Source organism: Pholcus phalangioides, unplaced genomic scaffold, assembly GCF_987345545.1.
Source record: "Pholcus phalangioides strain wild (caught in Gottingen) unplaced genomic scaffold, Ppha-v1.0 ptg000015l_1, whole genome shotgun sequence".
In the NCBI taxonomy this organism is placed as follows: domain Eukaryota; kingdom Metazoa; phylum Arthropoda; class Arachnida; order Araneae; family Pholcidae; genus Pholcus; species Pholcus phalangioides.
The window spans coordinates 68,323,901-68,337,914 of NW_028301608.1; the positions used below are offsets into that span (position 1 = coordinate 68,323,901).

A 14,014-nucleotide genomic window follows, 5' to 3' on the forward strand; every position below is an offset into this window, starting at 1 on the left:
TCCGTCCCCCTTACTTCGCAAAGCCATTTTACATTTTCCCGATCCCTTCTCAATCTTTACTCGTATGCACGTACACACGCACGTACACGCACATATATGCAAGTTCAGTTGCCAGACCTCTATGCTAGCCCTGAGTGAGTCCCACCCGGAGAAAATTTGCATAATCATCCCCGGTTTGGTGCATATCCCGTTCACGTGACATACTGCCATTCTCCGCTCACCCCCCCCCCCTCCTTCATTTCCTTCTCCCGATTCTGCTTCCTCCTCTGCAGATACTGATGCTCTTCATCCGCGAGCATTTCACAGCCGGTGTAAGATTTCAGAGATTTCAAGAGCAGCAGCGTGCAGAGTTTTGAGATTCTGCGAGAAAACTTACTACCTTTCGGATAGCTTGACGGCCTGTCAAACTCACCGGGTCCTCTCTTCCCCCCTTCCCTGAATGCTACTGAAATCGAAGGGTCTCTTTTCCGCACTGAAATTGCCAAGGCCTTGTCCACTGATTCACAGAAAAAGAAAAATCATCTTTACAACGTTATATAAGGCACTTCCCATATCTTCACCATACTTTGCATACAAATACTCTAGACACTCTCTTCTAAAAACAGAAATTCTCAATCGTTAAATAATACATGAACATTTTAAGATGTGATATATGAAGGTTAATGATAAGAATAATATCTGTGTCATTCATGTTCATTCCTTATAGATAAATTATTCATGCTTTAGGATATTATTAACAATTGCTATATTGAAATAATGTCCGCGTTCTTATGAAGTTAATGGCTCAAAAGTGATGAGTACTTGGGCCTCATTCTGTGTGAACCAACCGTAAACTAGTGAAGTAAGACTGCAACAAACGGGTTTATTGCAGATTCTTTACGTTAGCAATTGAAGGCCGGGATTACACTATAAAAGTTTGATTTAACTCCATTTTAACGCATTTAACTCCTTCAGAATCAGGCGGACGTAATGCGCTGGAGTCGGGTGAGTTGCGAACAGGGAAACAGTCGTATTCCTTTTCGAATTTTGGTATTTGGCGTGCCACGCTGGGCTACTCACGTTATACACGATGCAAAAAACCTGCTCCAAGGAAAACAGGGCTTTCAAGGCAGCAGATATAAATTTACGTGATGGAATGAATTAAAATAAATCGTAAAATATTTATGTCACACGTAAAAATCTCTCTATGCACCGCATACCCCGCCCCCTTTCCGTCACATCGCGAACCTTCACCTTACAACGAATAGTGAAAATATAAAATAAAAATTAGATTTAAAAATAAATATGTTTGAGCTGTGAACCGTGTTCGAAAAAACTCCCCGAAGACTCTTTGTTCACTTTGGTAAATTGTATCACAGCCATTATTTGTTTCAACTGTAAAACGTATGTTTTACAATAGAAAGTTTTTCCCACACATACCACGGAACTGCAATGTTTCTCTTGTTGTTCTCAGGGGAATAACTTTGGAACAAAAAAAAAATATATATATATATATATATCAGAGTGTTTTTCCCACAATCTCCCGATGATAGTACATAAAGCCCAAATGTCCGATCCCCCAATCGTCATTTTCCCAATAAAAATGTTGTTAAGGTCTCCCCGGCTCAATAGATTCACCCATTCTACCTGTCTACCCGTAGATTTAGTGGTCATCGATGTCGACCATCCTCCTCTCGCACACACGCGGCAAACTCGATATAATGTATAAGCTGATTGACCTCTTCTTTTCCCACACATGTGTGTACGTGACTGCTGCATTCGGTCACTGGATGATAGAAAGGGAGTTAATTCCTAAAAATAGTAGTAGGGTAGGGGTTTTTTTTGTGTGTGTGTGTTCCAGCAAAACAACAACCCATTCCTTTTCTCCCTCCCAATTTTTATATATTTGTGTGTGTATGTGTTCCCTTCTCCTTCGCCTCAAGTGATTTATGTATATGTTCCCTCTAATCCCATTCCATCTCATCTCATCTCATCCTTTATCATGCCACGCCAGTATTACATAACACCTAACTTAGTTAGTCACTTCTTTTCATTCTTACGAATGCATGTTATGCGAAATCATCCAGAGCTGCTCTCTAAGGCAATCTCCACCGGAGGCTAAAAAAGTCTTCTGTTTGAGCTCACCATTCTGAACATGTCATATTCCTCTCAAAGTATGTTTCCGAGATTTCTAAGCTACTCTGACTGCTGGAATAGAATTAAAAATTACGTTCAAATCTTCCAGGTTTTTCCAAACAATTTCAGATAAATATGCCAAATATACACCATTCTTCCAAATAAAATAGTATTAGATCAAAGTCACAGTTAAACTCCTTTATCACGACTAGTAGATCGTCTATAAACGGTGATTCCGTCCGATTCCTGTAGTGTTTCCCAGAGTGGGCGATGGAAGAGTCCAGAGAGGTGGCAGAAGCTATGAGTTTAGTACAGGATCCTCTGCGTTGGCTGTCCTATGAGTTTGAGGAGGGGCTATGAGAACAAAAATAAAATTGAACAAGGGAGTGATGGAACAAAAAGTTTAGAAAACCATGATATAGAGCAGTGTTTCTCAACCGCCGGGCAGCAGCTTGTTACTGGACACTAACATCTGTCAAACTAGGCCGTGAGTGGCTCAGTGTGTCATTTTTACTCATTCATATCCCTATCAGTCGCGTGAATGACCAGGCCTTCCACTCACAAAAAAGAAATCAACCGGACCGTGGGCTTCCATAGGTTGAGAACCACTGCTATAGAGAATGATACTAATGTACATCTCGATGTCAGCGTGAACGAAATGCAACGACTTTAAACATGAGACTCATTTTCAGCTCTTTTTCTTTCACTTGGTTTTGTTTATCCGAAAAATTCTTAGTTTTAGCTCAACACATTGAAGACATGTTTGTCTGAATTTTCAATTGATGACTATGGCTATAAATATCCAATAAAGTACATAAGTTCAGTTAATTTTTTTCCAGCTCTGGAAATTTCTGTGTTATCTTCCGATCATCCACTGGATGGATGTAGATTCTTTACCCCATCAAGTAATTCTCTCTCGGTCATTCAAGCATTTTAAGCAATTACTTCAAGGACTACAACAAGGTAAAAAAACGCTCTTTCTTGCCATTTTTATTATCAACTAGCTGATACCCGGCGACGTTGCCCGCCCCGTAAAAAATTTATATATGTATAGCTTATTAATTATTTCTTAATCAAAAAAATTTCTGCATCAAGTAAGAGAAAATTACTTTTATATTTAAATATTTTAATTAAAATCTTCAGGCAATCGTTTGTGGATACACAATATTTTTTCTTTTTCCATCTGGTGTGTAGATGTACAAATTTTTGCTATTACCAACACGCGAACAGGTGACGAAAAGGTGTGAAAAACAGGGCTCAAGTAAGTTGATACCTGCCACTGCTAACGACTGGCCTTGCGCTTTGTTGATTGTCATGGCAAAAGCTAAACGAATAGGGAACTGTAATCGCTTGAAAGTGAATGGCATTTCTTCGGTGATAATTGGGATACGTGGAATGAAGACTTTTTTTTCTTTGTCACATTCAGTTAGAATCGTTGCTTCAATGATGCAATTGTGCAATTTCTTCACGCTGGTGCCACTGCAGAGTCTCGGTGTGTCCAAATTTCTTAAAAGCATTATAGGTGCTCCGACTTTGAGGGTCAAATTGTGTGGTGGCACACCCGGAATATCCAAAGAGTTCAGAAATTCTGCAGGATACAGAACTGTCTGCGCTGTGTCTGTGACAGTGTCAACCGATTTGTAAGATGTGAAGTCTCCCGGAATAATTTTTAGGATTTTTCCGTTGATCTTGCCAGAATTTTTCGGTGCCAGAATCGCACTCTCACAAAGCCACTCATGGTTTCGGTGATTTTGTTGAATGTTTGGGAAGACGTGGTCTGCAAGTTCTTGAACTGAGTTTATATATATAATAACTGGCAAAATCCATTTGGGAACGTTATCAGTCCAGTGCTTGGGTCTACGGGAATTCTTCCATTGCCAAGTTTGATCAACTGATGTGAAAATGATGGCAGTGCCGAGTTATTTTGCAGTTGAACTCACATGTTGGTGGATAATGATAATTTTTTAGCATCGTGCCAGAGAGTTGATGTCCTAACAAACTCGAGGCGACCACCGATAGACAGCACCTTCACTTCCAACCCATCTCACTAATGGCAGTAAATTGCAATTGTAGCGATATGGCCAGAGTTGGTGTTTGGTGAAGTAGAGTGCTGATGATTTGAGGCAAGCATTGAGTTCATCAGCTGGCGTTGAACATTTTTATTCCCAGTTTTATCGCCGTAGTTGTTGTTCTCTGTTGTTAGTGACGCCATATGTCCAGTTTCTGCAGCGAATATTATTCAAACTCCTTTTAAGCACTTTTTAAATTGAAACTATACCTCAACGATGGGTGGTTGATGAGATAAAGGCCACCTTAGCACTTACAGGACACCCTGTATACATGCAAGCAAAAATATCTGGCGCTTCCCGGGTTTTTTTTAATTACTGGGAGGATTGGAAAAGTGACAAACCATTATAAAGGAATAAACTGTTATGATGGCACCGTTAAAGATGTGACAAACTATTGTAAAGGCATATACATGTCTGAAATGCATTGTTGGGAACCACGGTAACCAAAGTAAACGTTCCGAAAGTGATTGTTGAGGCTCCAAAACCATTGTTGCCCGACAGTTTTTCGCCCATTTCGGGCATTTGCCCAGCTCTGACGAAGTTTTAAAGTAGCCTACGGTTCAATCCCGGACCTGTTTGGTATATGTGCGAAATCTGGCGACGATCGGTCAAAAACTGTAGATTTGTATAAAGAGCATACATACATACATACATACTTTCACATTTATATATAAGATTCAGATTCCAAATGGGTAATCCGTAAGGTTTCTCGCTTATGAATACGAAAACCATCTTCTGATTAGAAGGTGCAAGCTTTGTCGTATATTTAATACAGGATGAAAAAAAAGTCATTTCATAATATAATCAGAATACAGTCAAACCTCGTTAATGAGTCACTCTTGGGAGAGCAAAAATATGACTTGATAAGCGGAGTGACTCGTTAAACGGAGTAAGCCATAGCAGTGCCAATTCCTGCCTGAGGACAATTGGGACTTCCAGAAAGTGATCCGGTAAGCGGAGTGACGTGTTAACCGGGTGACGCACTAATGAGGTTTGACTGTATATACAGGCGGTCCCAAATTGTTTGCACAGTAGATGTCTCTGCAACCATGCATTTCAGAAGCATACTTTTAATTACAAAAAGTTTTTTACAATATGTGCAGTTATTTAAAATCTCCAAGTTTGTTCGAGGGGTCGCATGCATAAAAAAATATATAGAAACTAACTTTGTATACAGTCCGTTTATGCTAAAAATTCCAATTCTTGAAATTCTTTCTAGATCCTGCTCTAAAAAAGTCATAAGCAAAAAAAAAATCATATTTTTGAATGCAATATTTACCGAGATATTAAATATATAAAATTACACGTTTTTACAATTTATCACTGCGTTGGAAAGTTTTCATTGAATCAAAAGTTGCCATTTTTAGGGACTGCACACAAATACAGTCAAACCTCGTTAATGAGTCACTCTTGGGAGAGCAAAAATATGACTTAGTAAGCGGAGTGACTCGTTAAGCGGAGTAAGCCATAGCTGTGCCAATTCCTGCCTAAGGACAATTGGGACTTCCAGAAAGTGATCCGGTAAGCGGAATGACGTGTTAACCGGGTGACGCACTAACGAGGTTTGACTGTAGAATGAATTCAACCCTTTTATCTGTTTACTCTCAAAATTAATAATTACATTTTTGACAATAGCAGAATTTCTACGATTACTTTTCGTAGAGAATCAGTTTGTGAGCCACACCTTTAATTATTGGCGGCAAATTTTGAAAACTTGGAAATCAAACACCTCCGTTATATTGCGTTTAAAAATATGCAAGTTTTTGTAGATAACATTTCAGAGTCGCATTTACATTTCACTAATTGGAAGTTTTAGCACACAGGGTCAACGTAAAGAGTTAATTTTTCTATTTTTTTTTATGTATACGACCTCTTAGGAAATTTAAGGCATTTTGAGAAACAGCACGTCATTTGAAAACTTTTGTAATTAAAGGTACGTTTCTCTCAAGTAAATGGCTGCAGAGATATCAGATGCGAAAATAATCTGAGACAATCTCTGCACATCTCAAATAGTTTTCTTAAAAAACCTTTCTTTCCCATCGTATTTATATTTTCTATATTTTCCATTATTTCTACATTGTATACACAGTCTCTTCTTCTCCATTATCCAGCGATGCAATTTAAAGATAAACTGTCAGTTTGGCCAACCATTGAGCCATCACTGTACACGATATCATAAATGATTACGTAAAAGTCGCTGGATCGTCGGGAAGATTTTAGTGGAATTTAGATAAATACACTGGATGTCCGATAGGATGATAAACAAAGAATCATATACGAGCTTAAGAGAAAAAATAAATAAATCTCTTTACAACGTAGATGCGGGGTGAATCCTTGTTTTATATGAAGAACGATGAGCGGATATACCGCAGCGGTTGTGGTCAGTGCAGATCAACCGCCGCTTTGCTACAAAAGAACAGTTCGTATATAACACATATATTTTTATTTACTATCCGTATGTGTGTGTCTCCTTGTACTGTGAGCTTTCTGGAAAGACGTAATAGCTTTTTTGTGTGGCATTATATATATATAAATGTGTATTGTCGTGGGATCGTGTTGAAGGAACAGAAAAAGAATGAGTGTTTCTATGTGTGAGTTCACATATACGTAACAGACTGTCTCACAGAGAGCTGGAAAGTAACATATATCATGAAATAGTAATAGGGCGCGGTATCCCAGGTCGATAAGAAGCTCGTCTAAAGTACCAAAGGATGTTTAGTCGCGAGTTCGATGCCCGGTTCGTCCTTGTCAGAAAAAGTTCCTGACACAGGGGTACAACAAAAACTGTGACAAGACCGCCGGAAAAAATTGCTGCCGCAAAAAGCCCCCATCGAGGTGTTAGCGCGCCAACCCGCTCGATGAGTATAAAAAACAAGCCTGCCGTTCGGAATCGGCAATAAATTGTAGGTACCGGCATAATTAGCCCTCGTGTGCAGAAAATGACCGTGCTGCGACAAGAATGATGATGATGAAATAGTAATGTCTCGAAACACATTTTCTGATTTAAAGAAATATCTCAAATTTGTTCCAAATCACCACCTTAACCCTCGTTCAGGAAATCAATCATTATGGGGCATTACGATATATTGAAAGCATAATATAAGTATTTTTGCTTACAGAACAAGCAGAATACACGAATACAGCAGAATACAGAGTGAAATCAATGTCGGTTCAGACGTGTTTAAACGTGCACGGGCTGTGTGGTAGTGTGGCCATGGTGACGGACTCGCATCGCGAATATCCCAGTTCCAACCCCACCGGCGGTACAGTGGTTGTCGGCTGAAGGTGGTTTTCCGTGTTTCCCAACAGAGAGGCACAAATGTATAAGCCTATCTATCTCCCTACTAAATAGTCCCGCCACAAAGAACAACAAACCTACAACGGTACGAATATTCAAAAATTATACTTCACTCACAATTTTAAATATAGATGGCAGCACTAAAAAATCACAAAAACGCTAGATACGTACTCAGACCGTTACAGCTCCATGGTAGTAAACGATAGATATGAGCACTACTGGGTAGTGTAGATATGAGCTGTATCCGAGATTTCTTGAACCAACTGAGTTTTTTCTCGTACTTTCCAAGATGGTAATTTGAAGCATTTTTAGAGATTATAATTCCGCTTCGATTCATAGATTGTATAATAAATTTAAGGAAAGCAAAAAATGGTTCCGGAAATTAAAGTTTATTTTGCACATCAATTTTTTTTAGCATGGCTCCCTGTAAAGAAAAATGTCATTTTAAAATGCAGTCGCTGCATTTTCGTTTTAATACATTCCGCATCATGTTCCATAAAATGATAAAAAAATAATTAACTCTAAAAATGTATTTTGTTTTAAATCTTGTTATGGAAAGTCGTATATTTTATGTAAGTACTTATTTCAGTTATAGGATTGATGAATTAATTTTGTAAATACAACTGGCTTTATATCAAGGCTATGGCCTTGATTATGAAAAAAACTTTCAGCACATCCTTGAACGACTGTCTTATGAAAAATTGTGAATTTTCTAAGCTACTTCCAGGTGCACACGATTACCAAAAATGCATAATCTCAGAAATCTTATAAACACACAATATAACTATCGATAATATCAGTCAACATGATCGTGAATTACTGCGAAAGCAGTGAGTTGAGCACAGAATTACCCAAAGAAACTATCAAACCAGATTGTGGCGTTCTTCGTGTGGTGTCATATATTTTACCTGAATTTAATATCTGCTTTATGAATGACGTTAACTGATCAGCGTAAACCGCTCTCACCCCCACACTCACTCACTCACTTACACAATTCAAATTCTAGTCATGGGCTTCCAGTTGATAAATCTGACTCGGAGTAAATCCATTAAACGGAGAAAGCTCATTTCCATTTTTCCGAAGTTATGATTTAAGCGAGTTTCGTACCGTGCGCATCGACGAGCTAGTTCTCTCGAATCCGAATGTGAGCAGTAAGAAAAAATATGAAAGAAGAAGAAAAATGAGCTGATGAGTAATTTGAAGCAAAAATAATTTAACAGAAGGGGGAACAAGAGAAAAAAAAACAACAGTTTTTTGTGAAGATAGCTGACAATTTGCCATCGCCTGCATTTCCTTTAAAGGTCGATGTTCCATTCTTCGGCTGCACAATATCTCAAATAAAAAGAGAAGAACGTATCCCCTTATACCTAGCGCTTATTACAACAACCAACGCCACCAGAAAGGAGGGATACGGTGGAAAGGAATCGAGCACGGGACGTGACCCCAATACGCAAAAGGTATATCTTATCCCCCTAAGGTAAACCGACTACGGCAACGGGTGTCGACTTCGCAAGAAATACTCGTATTTCACGACTAAGAGAGAGAGAGGGTCACCAAGGAGAAGACCCTCGGTCCGAAGCCACCCGACGAACCTTTTTTCTTTTTCTCAATACACAAGGCCCTTTTTATAAGATCGCTCGCTATACGGCAAACTAAGTAGGAAGGTAGGTACGTCACGGAGGAGGTATCGACCCGAAGAAAAACGAGTCGAACTCGGTAAAGAAAATTAAGTAAGGATAGTAGAAAAAAAAATAGAAGCATTAGAGAAAAAAACAGAATTAAGAGCAAAAAAAAAAAAAGAGAAGAAAAATTAACGAAAATGAAGAAATATGGCCGCACGTGAGGAGATCTGTTATCTTCAGTCGGTTCTTATTCTCTTACAAGTAAAATAATAGTAATAATAAATCTGGTGTGGAAGTGGTTGAAGAAGATTAAAGGGAAAAAAATCCGTTTCTTCTTCTTTCGTAAAAATTAAAGGATGTAAAAAAAAAACGCAGGGGGAGGAATAGATTAGACAAATAAAATTCAACTGATGGGAACTCATTCTATTAAAGCTTGATATTATTTTACAAAATGCGTTAAAGACCCTCCTGTATTAACGGGCTGCAGAAATTAAAAAAAAATGAAAGCGCTTTTTTCTCTTTCTCTCTCTCTGAAGTGAATGAGTTTCGTATTATACGTTATATCGGGCAGGTGTTGTTCACGTGCGCGATTTCTTATGGGATCAAGACGCTATACACATGCCACGCTCGTCTTAACAGGAACGTTTGTTCGCTAAAAAATAAGGCGAATACGTGATCATTTGATTTTTTTTGTTTTATTTTATTTTTTATAATAGGGGTTTAAAACTTTCCTAGTTGAAAACGCAAACCAATCACGAGTTGAATTATTGTATTGCAAGCCGTTTCAATTAAAACTCCAAATTGTAATAAAGACGCTTTTGTCTTGTAGGAAACGTAGAATGTTTGTTTCCTGCAAGAGTTATTTTCAGAACTTGATACACATTTGTTCGGTACCTCCGACGAATAGACCTATCGAATTCATCGGCATAGGCACCGTAAATGGGTAGGCAACGCAGATCGAAAAAAAAGTATGCCATACGGGGTGGTCCGAAAACCCTGACCTGTTTTGAATATATATATATATATATTAAAAGCTGTCAAAGATAGAGGGAAACAGCTTAGAGAATTTGAAAGAGAAAGTTTTTAAAAAACTTGTCTTTTACTTACTGTAACATTTCTACATGCCTTTTTAGTGACGCGGAGGATTTCAAGCCTACTGTATAAAGAATTTCTTGCTGTGTAATTTATATCCTGGATGTTACTAAGAATGGGATTGGAAAAAATAAAGTTGTTTGTAAAAAAACTTGTTTTTTTTAAATTTAATTTATTGATTCTATTTCTGTATATAGGGTGTTGTCACTAAACCGTTTAATTGAATTTATGGATTTTATTTGTATTAAATTCTAGGTATTCCAGAAGTCTGTATTTGTTTTGAAAACATAAAAGCAAGTAAGTGAATCTGTTAAAGATAGAGAGAAAGAACTTGAAGCATTTGAAAAAGAAGGTTTCAACTTTTTCTTTTTTTTATATTTCCGTTCATTTTACTTTCATCATTACTTCAATTCTTTGTAACATCCATGTCACAAATAACATGGCAAGAAATGCTATATAAGCTTGACATCCTCCGCGTCACTGAAGGTGCGCATGCACCTTCTTTTTTTACGTGAAAAAATCTTTGAAAAATTCTAAAACAAATTATCTTTCGAATTTCTAAACGGTTTGTCTCTATCTTTAACATCTTCATTTTATATTTTTTTTTTTCTTAAAACAGGACAAGACTTTTGAACCACCTTGTATATGTGTGAACTCTACGTTGGGCCACATTGGTGTATCCACCGCTAAGGTTAAACCAGGATAAAATGTAACTTTCTTGCAGTAACTGTTTCGTGGAATTTTACCAACCTGTTATTTTTTAATGCTTTTAAATGCTCAGAGTCAATTTCGAATCGTTAAAGTGCGGTTCAATTAATCAGTATTTTAAAGACATGAAATAACGCTCGCTCATTGTCAAACTCCTTGAGAGCATATTTTTTTCGGAACAAAAACTAAAGTGTGCATCGCCTGTGTGAAAGTTGTTTAAAATCATCTTTTCAATTACTGTAGCGAAACACACCACTTATTCCAAGAAAAAAATTTTGATAAAAATTTGGATAAAAAAAAAATCGCTTCTCGGCCTTTTGGCTAAAATCAAAGTATGGTATTTGGATAAAATTTTCTAAAAAAAATCTAGTTAAAAAATTACGAATATTCATTACATTGTTTCTGACAACCTTACTATCGGCATTTCATACGTCACATACGTCATAAAATTATGACATGAAAATATATTTCCTGGTCATTAATTTGATGATACACTACAATGTGAACTACGCGACATTTTGTTTGATCAATCATTTTACGAATGACTTTTGGTTTTCTGCACTGATGAAGATACACAAAATCATTTACACGTTAAACATGAGATAAATCGACACGTACGTTTTACTTCGATTTCGATTTCGGTTTCTTCCGGTACTAAAAGAAAAATAATCTCTTGGTGCGTATAAAGAATACGTGTGAACGACTGTCTTCTAAATGATGACAAAAATAATAATAAAATGTTCTAACATAATATGAAAAGTGATTTTCCCACACACATACAGCCCCCACTAAGCAATTATTTTTTTGCTAGCAGAGCAGAGTGTCCAACGCATAATATGAGAGGTATATCCCTTTCTCTCTCTCTCTTTTACAGTTTTTAAGTGAGGCACAAGCAGTATTAGCTGCGAAAGATCTTAGAAGAGCCTTGGCGCGTAAAATTGAGCACGAAACCATAAATCTTGGAAGCCTGCCAAAATACAAAACTTTAATCCATTTTCAGTCTCTCTTCCTTGACCATTTAAATTTTTTCTTCTCTCATAGTCCTCTTTTGAAGGTTGGAGAAAGTCATTCAAAAGTTTCGTAATGGCCTCCATTCTCGCTGTAATGCTCGTGTCATTCATTCCCTGTGAACCCTGCGAAGCTCACTTCTTTCAACCGCTTTTGTATATAGGCCTATGCATTTTCTTGGCACGGGAAAATGGTCAGAGCGTTAGTACCAGGGCAAGTAAAGTAAATAAATCTCGCGAGGCATTTTGCATACGCGTGACATTACGTCAGTGCAGATGTTCCATATGTATCCATCCGTGAGTCATATCATAATAAATATTTCGATATCGCATATACGTATATAATATTGCCAACATGCCACGCGAATACGCATGGATAAAGAAACTTCAACGCGAAGCGTATTTCAAAGAAAAATGACATGATTCAATAGAATATTTTTCTGTTTTCTTTTTTATTTGGAGAAGTGTTCTTTTAATGTCAAATCTAATTTTTCATTGGTGGAAATTCGTGAGTCTTCGCATTTAAAACAGTCGTGAATCATGAAGATTCAAGGGCTCAAAAATTCTGTATAGTTTCCATTTGATATACAGGGTGTCATAAATCCTTTATCCTTATATCTTTTTATCCTTCCTTATATCTTTAACATAAGATTGAAATGTAAATGTGTATATATAACTTTCTATTATCTCTACAGAATCGTATTTTTCTCACATTTAAAAAAAGTATGGAAAGTAAAATAAGTTTAGTAACAACCTAACCATACGTTAACAAATTTTTGGAAAAAAGTAACGACAGTTGCCACTTCACTAACATATAATGGAATATTCTTATAGACCTGCTGGATGAACACCCTAGTCTCTTGGGGTCACAGAGAGAATGTTTCTATTCTTTTTTATTTTCATTTTTATGTATCCAGTCGAATCCCGTTTTAACGAATACCATTATAGCGAAAATCTCGTTATAACGAAAACTTTTTCTAATCTATATATATAAAATGGATTTTCTCTGTGTGTGTGTTCTTTGTACAAATCCACAAATTTAGATCGATCATCGCCAAATTTTGCATATATACCAAATGGGACCCGACTTAAACAATAGGCTACTTTAAATTTTGTCCGTAAATTTTGCATATATGTAGAATAGTTTGTCTTTATAATGGTTTGCCACTTTTTCCAATCCTCCCAGTAATGGGAGCTTTTTGAATAGACACCATCATCAGCATCACTTTGAGGGCAAGGCAAAGGATGATCCCCATAAAAATCAGTGTTAAAATTGCCGATTTTACTGTAGAAATGCGGAAATTTAGTGGGGTTTTCCACCACATCAATGATTATAAAAATTGAATTGAATTCTCGATTTTTGAAATATTGAGTTCGCTTAGAGATACGAAGCCCACAAAATTAAATATGAAGTAATTTGCTGAACCTACTTTTGAGTTGGATATCCATGAAATAACATTGATTTCAACTTATTTATATCCTCGCAATCATGAAAATTAATGTCTCTGTATGGTCTTTTAATTCATTCATTTCTACGTTTCTTTAAATCTAGATTTGTTTTTTTCATGAGTCGCGTAGGAAGTCCTCATATTTGTTACCTTAGACACGGTTTGTATGTCCCTCAAAGAAATACGGAGATATCACGTGATCCAAAAAGCCTCATTGAAGAAAACCCGGGAACGCCGGGTATTATAGCTAGTCTTTAAATAAGTTTACTTAGGAGCTATGTATTGAAAATTGCGATATTATGAAATAAAAATTCCGTTGTAACGAAGTCAAGAACAAGTTTCTGAAAATCAACAACACAGTACAGATTCCAAAAATGATTCCATGAAATCGGTTCCAGAGAATTAACTTGCTTAATTGTTTTTTGAAGAGAAAAGGCTTGTTTTTCTATGGCTTGTGCAGAGAAATTCTCATCAATACGGTGCGTGAAAAAATAAATAGATCTGTAGTATACCAGAGTGGCTACGCGTTAGGAATGTTTCATGTTTCTTCGGTTTCAAAATGAGTGGCCTTAATAGGAAGCAGTTTTCGATTAAAGAAAAACTTGAAATCATTTCTGAAATTTATGCTGGAGTAAATAAAAACAATACATAACAT

At 36.9% G+C, this 14,014-nt stretch overlaps 1 protein-coding gene across 10 annotated transcripts in view; it reads right to left on the reverse strand.

Annotated features, from left to right (window-relative positions):
• The window catches only part of LOC149076594 (uncharacterized), a 307,582-nt gene that overhangs the window by 185,127 nt on the left and 108,441 nt on the right, over nucleotides 1-14,014 (reverse strand). The window lies entirely within an intron of this gene.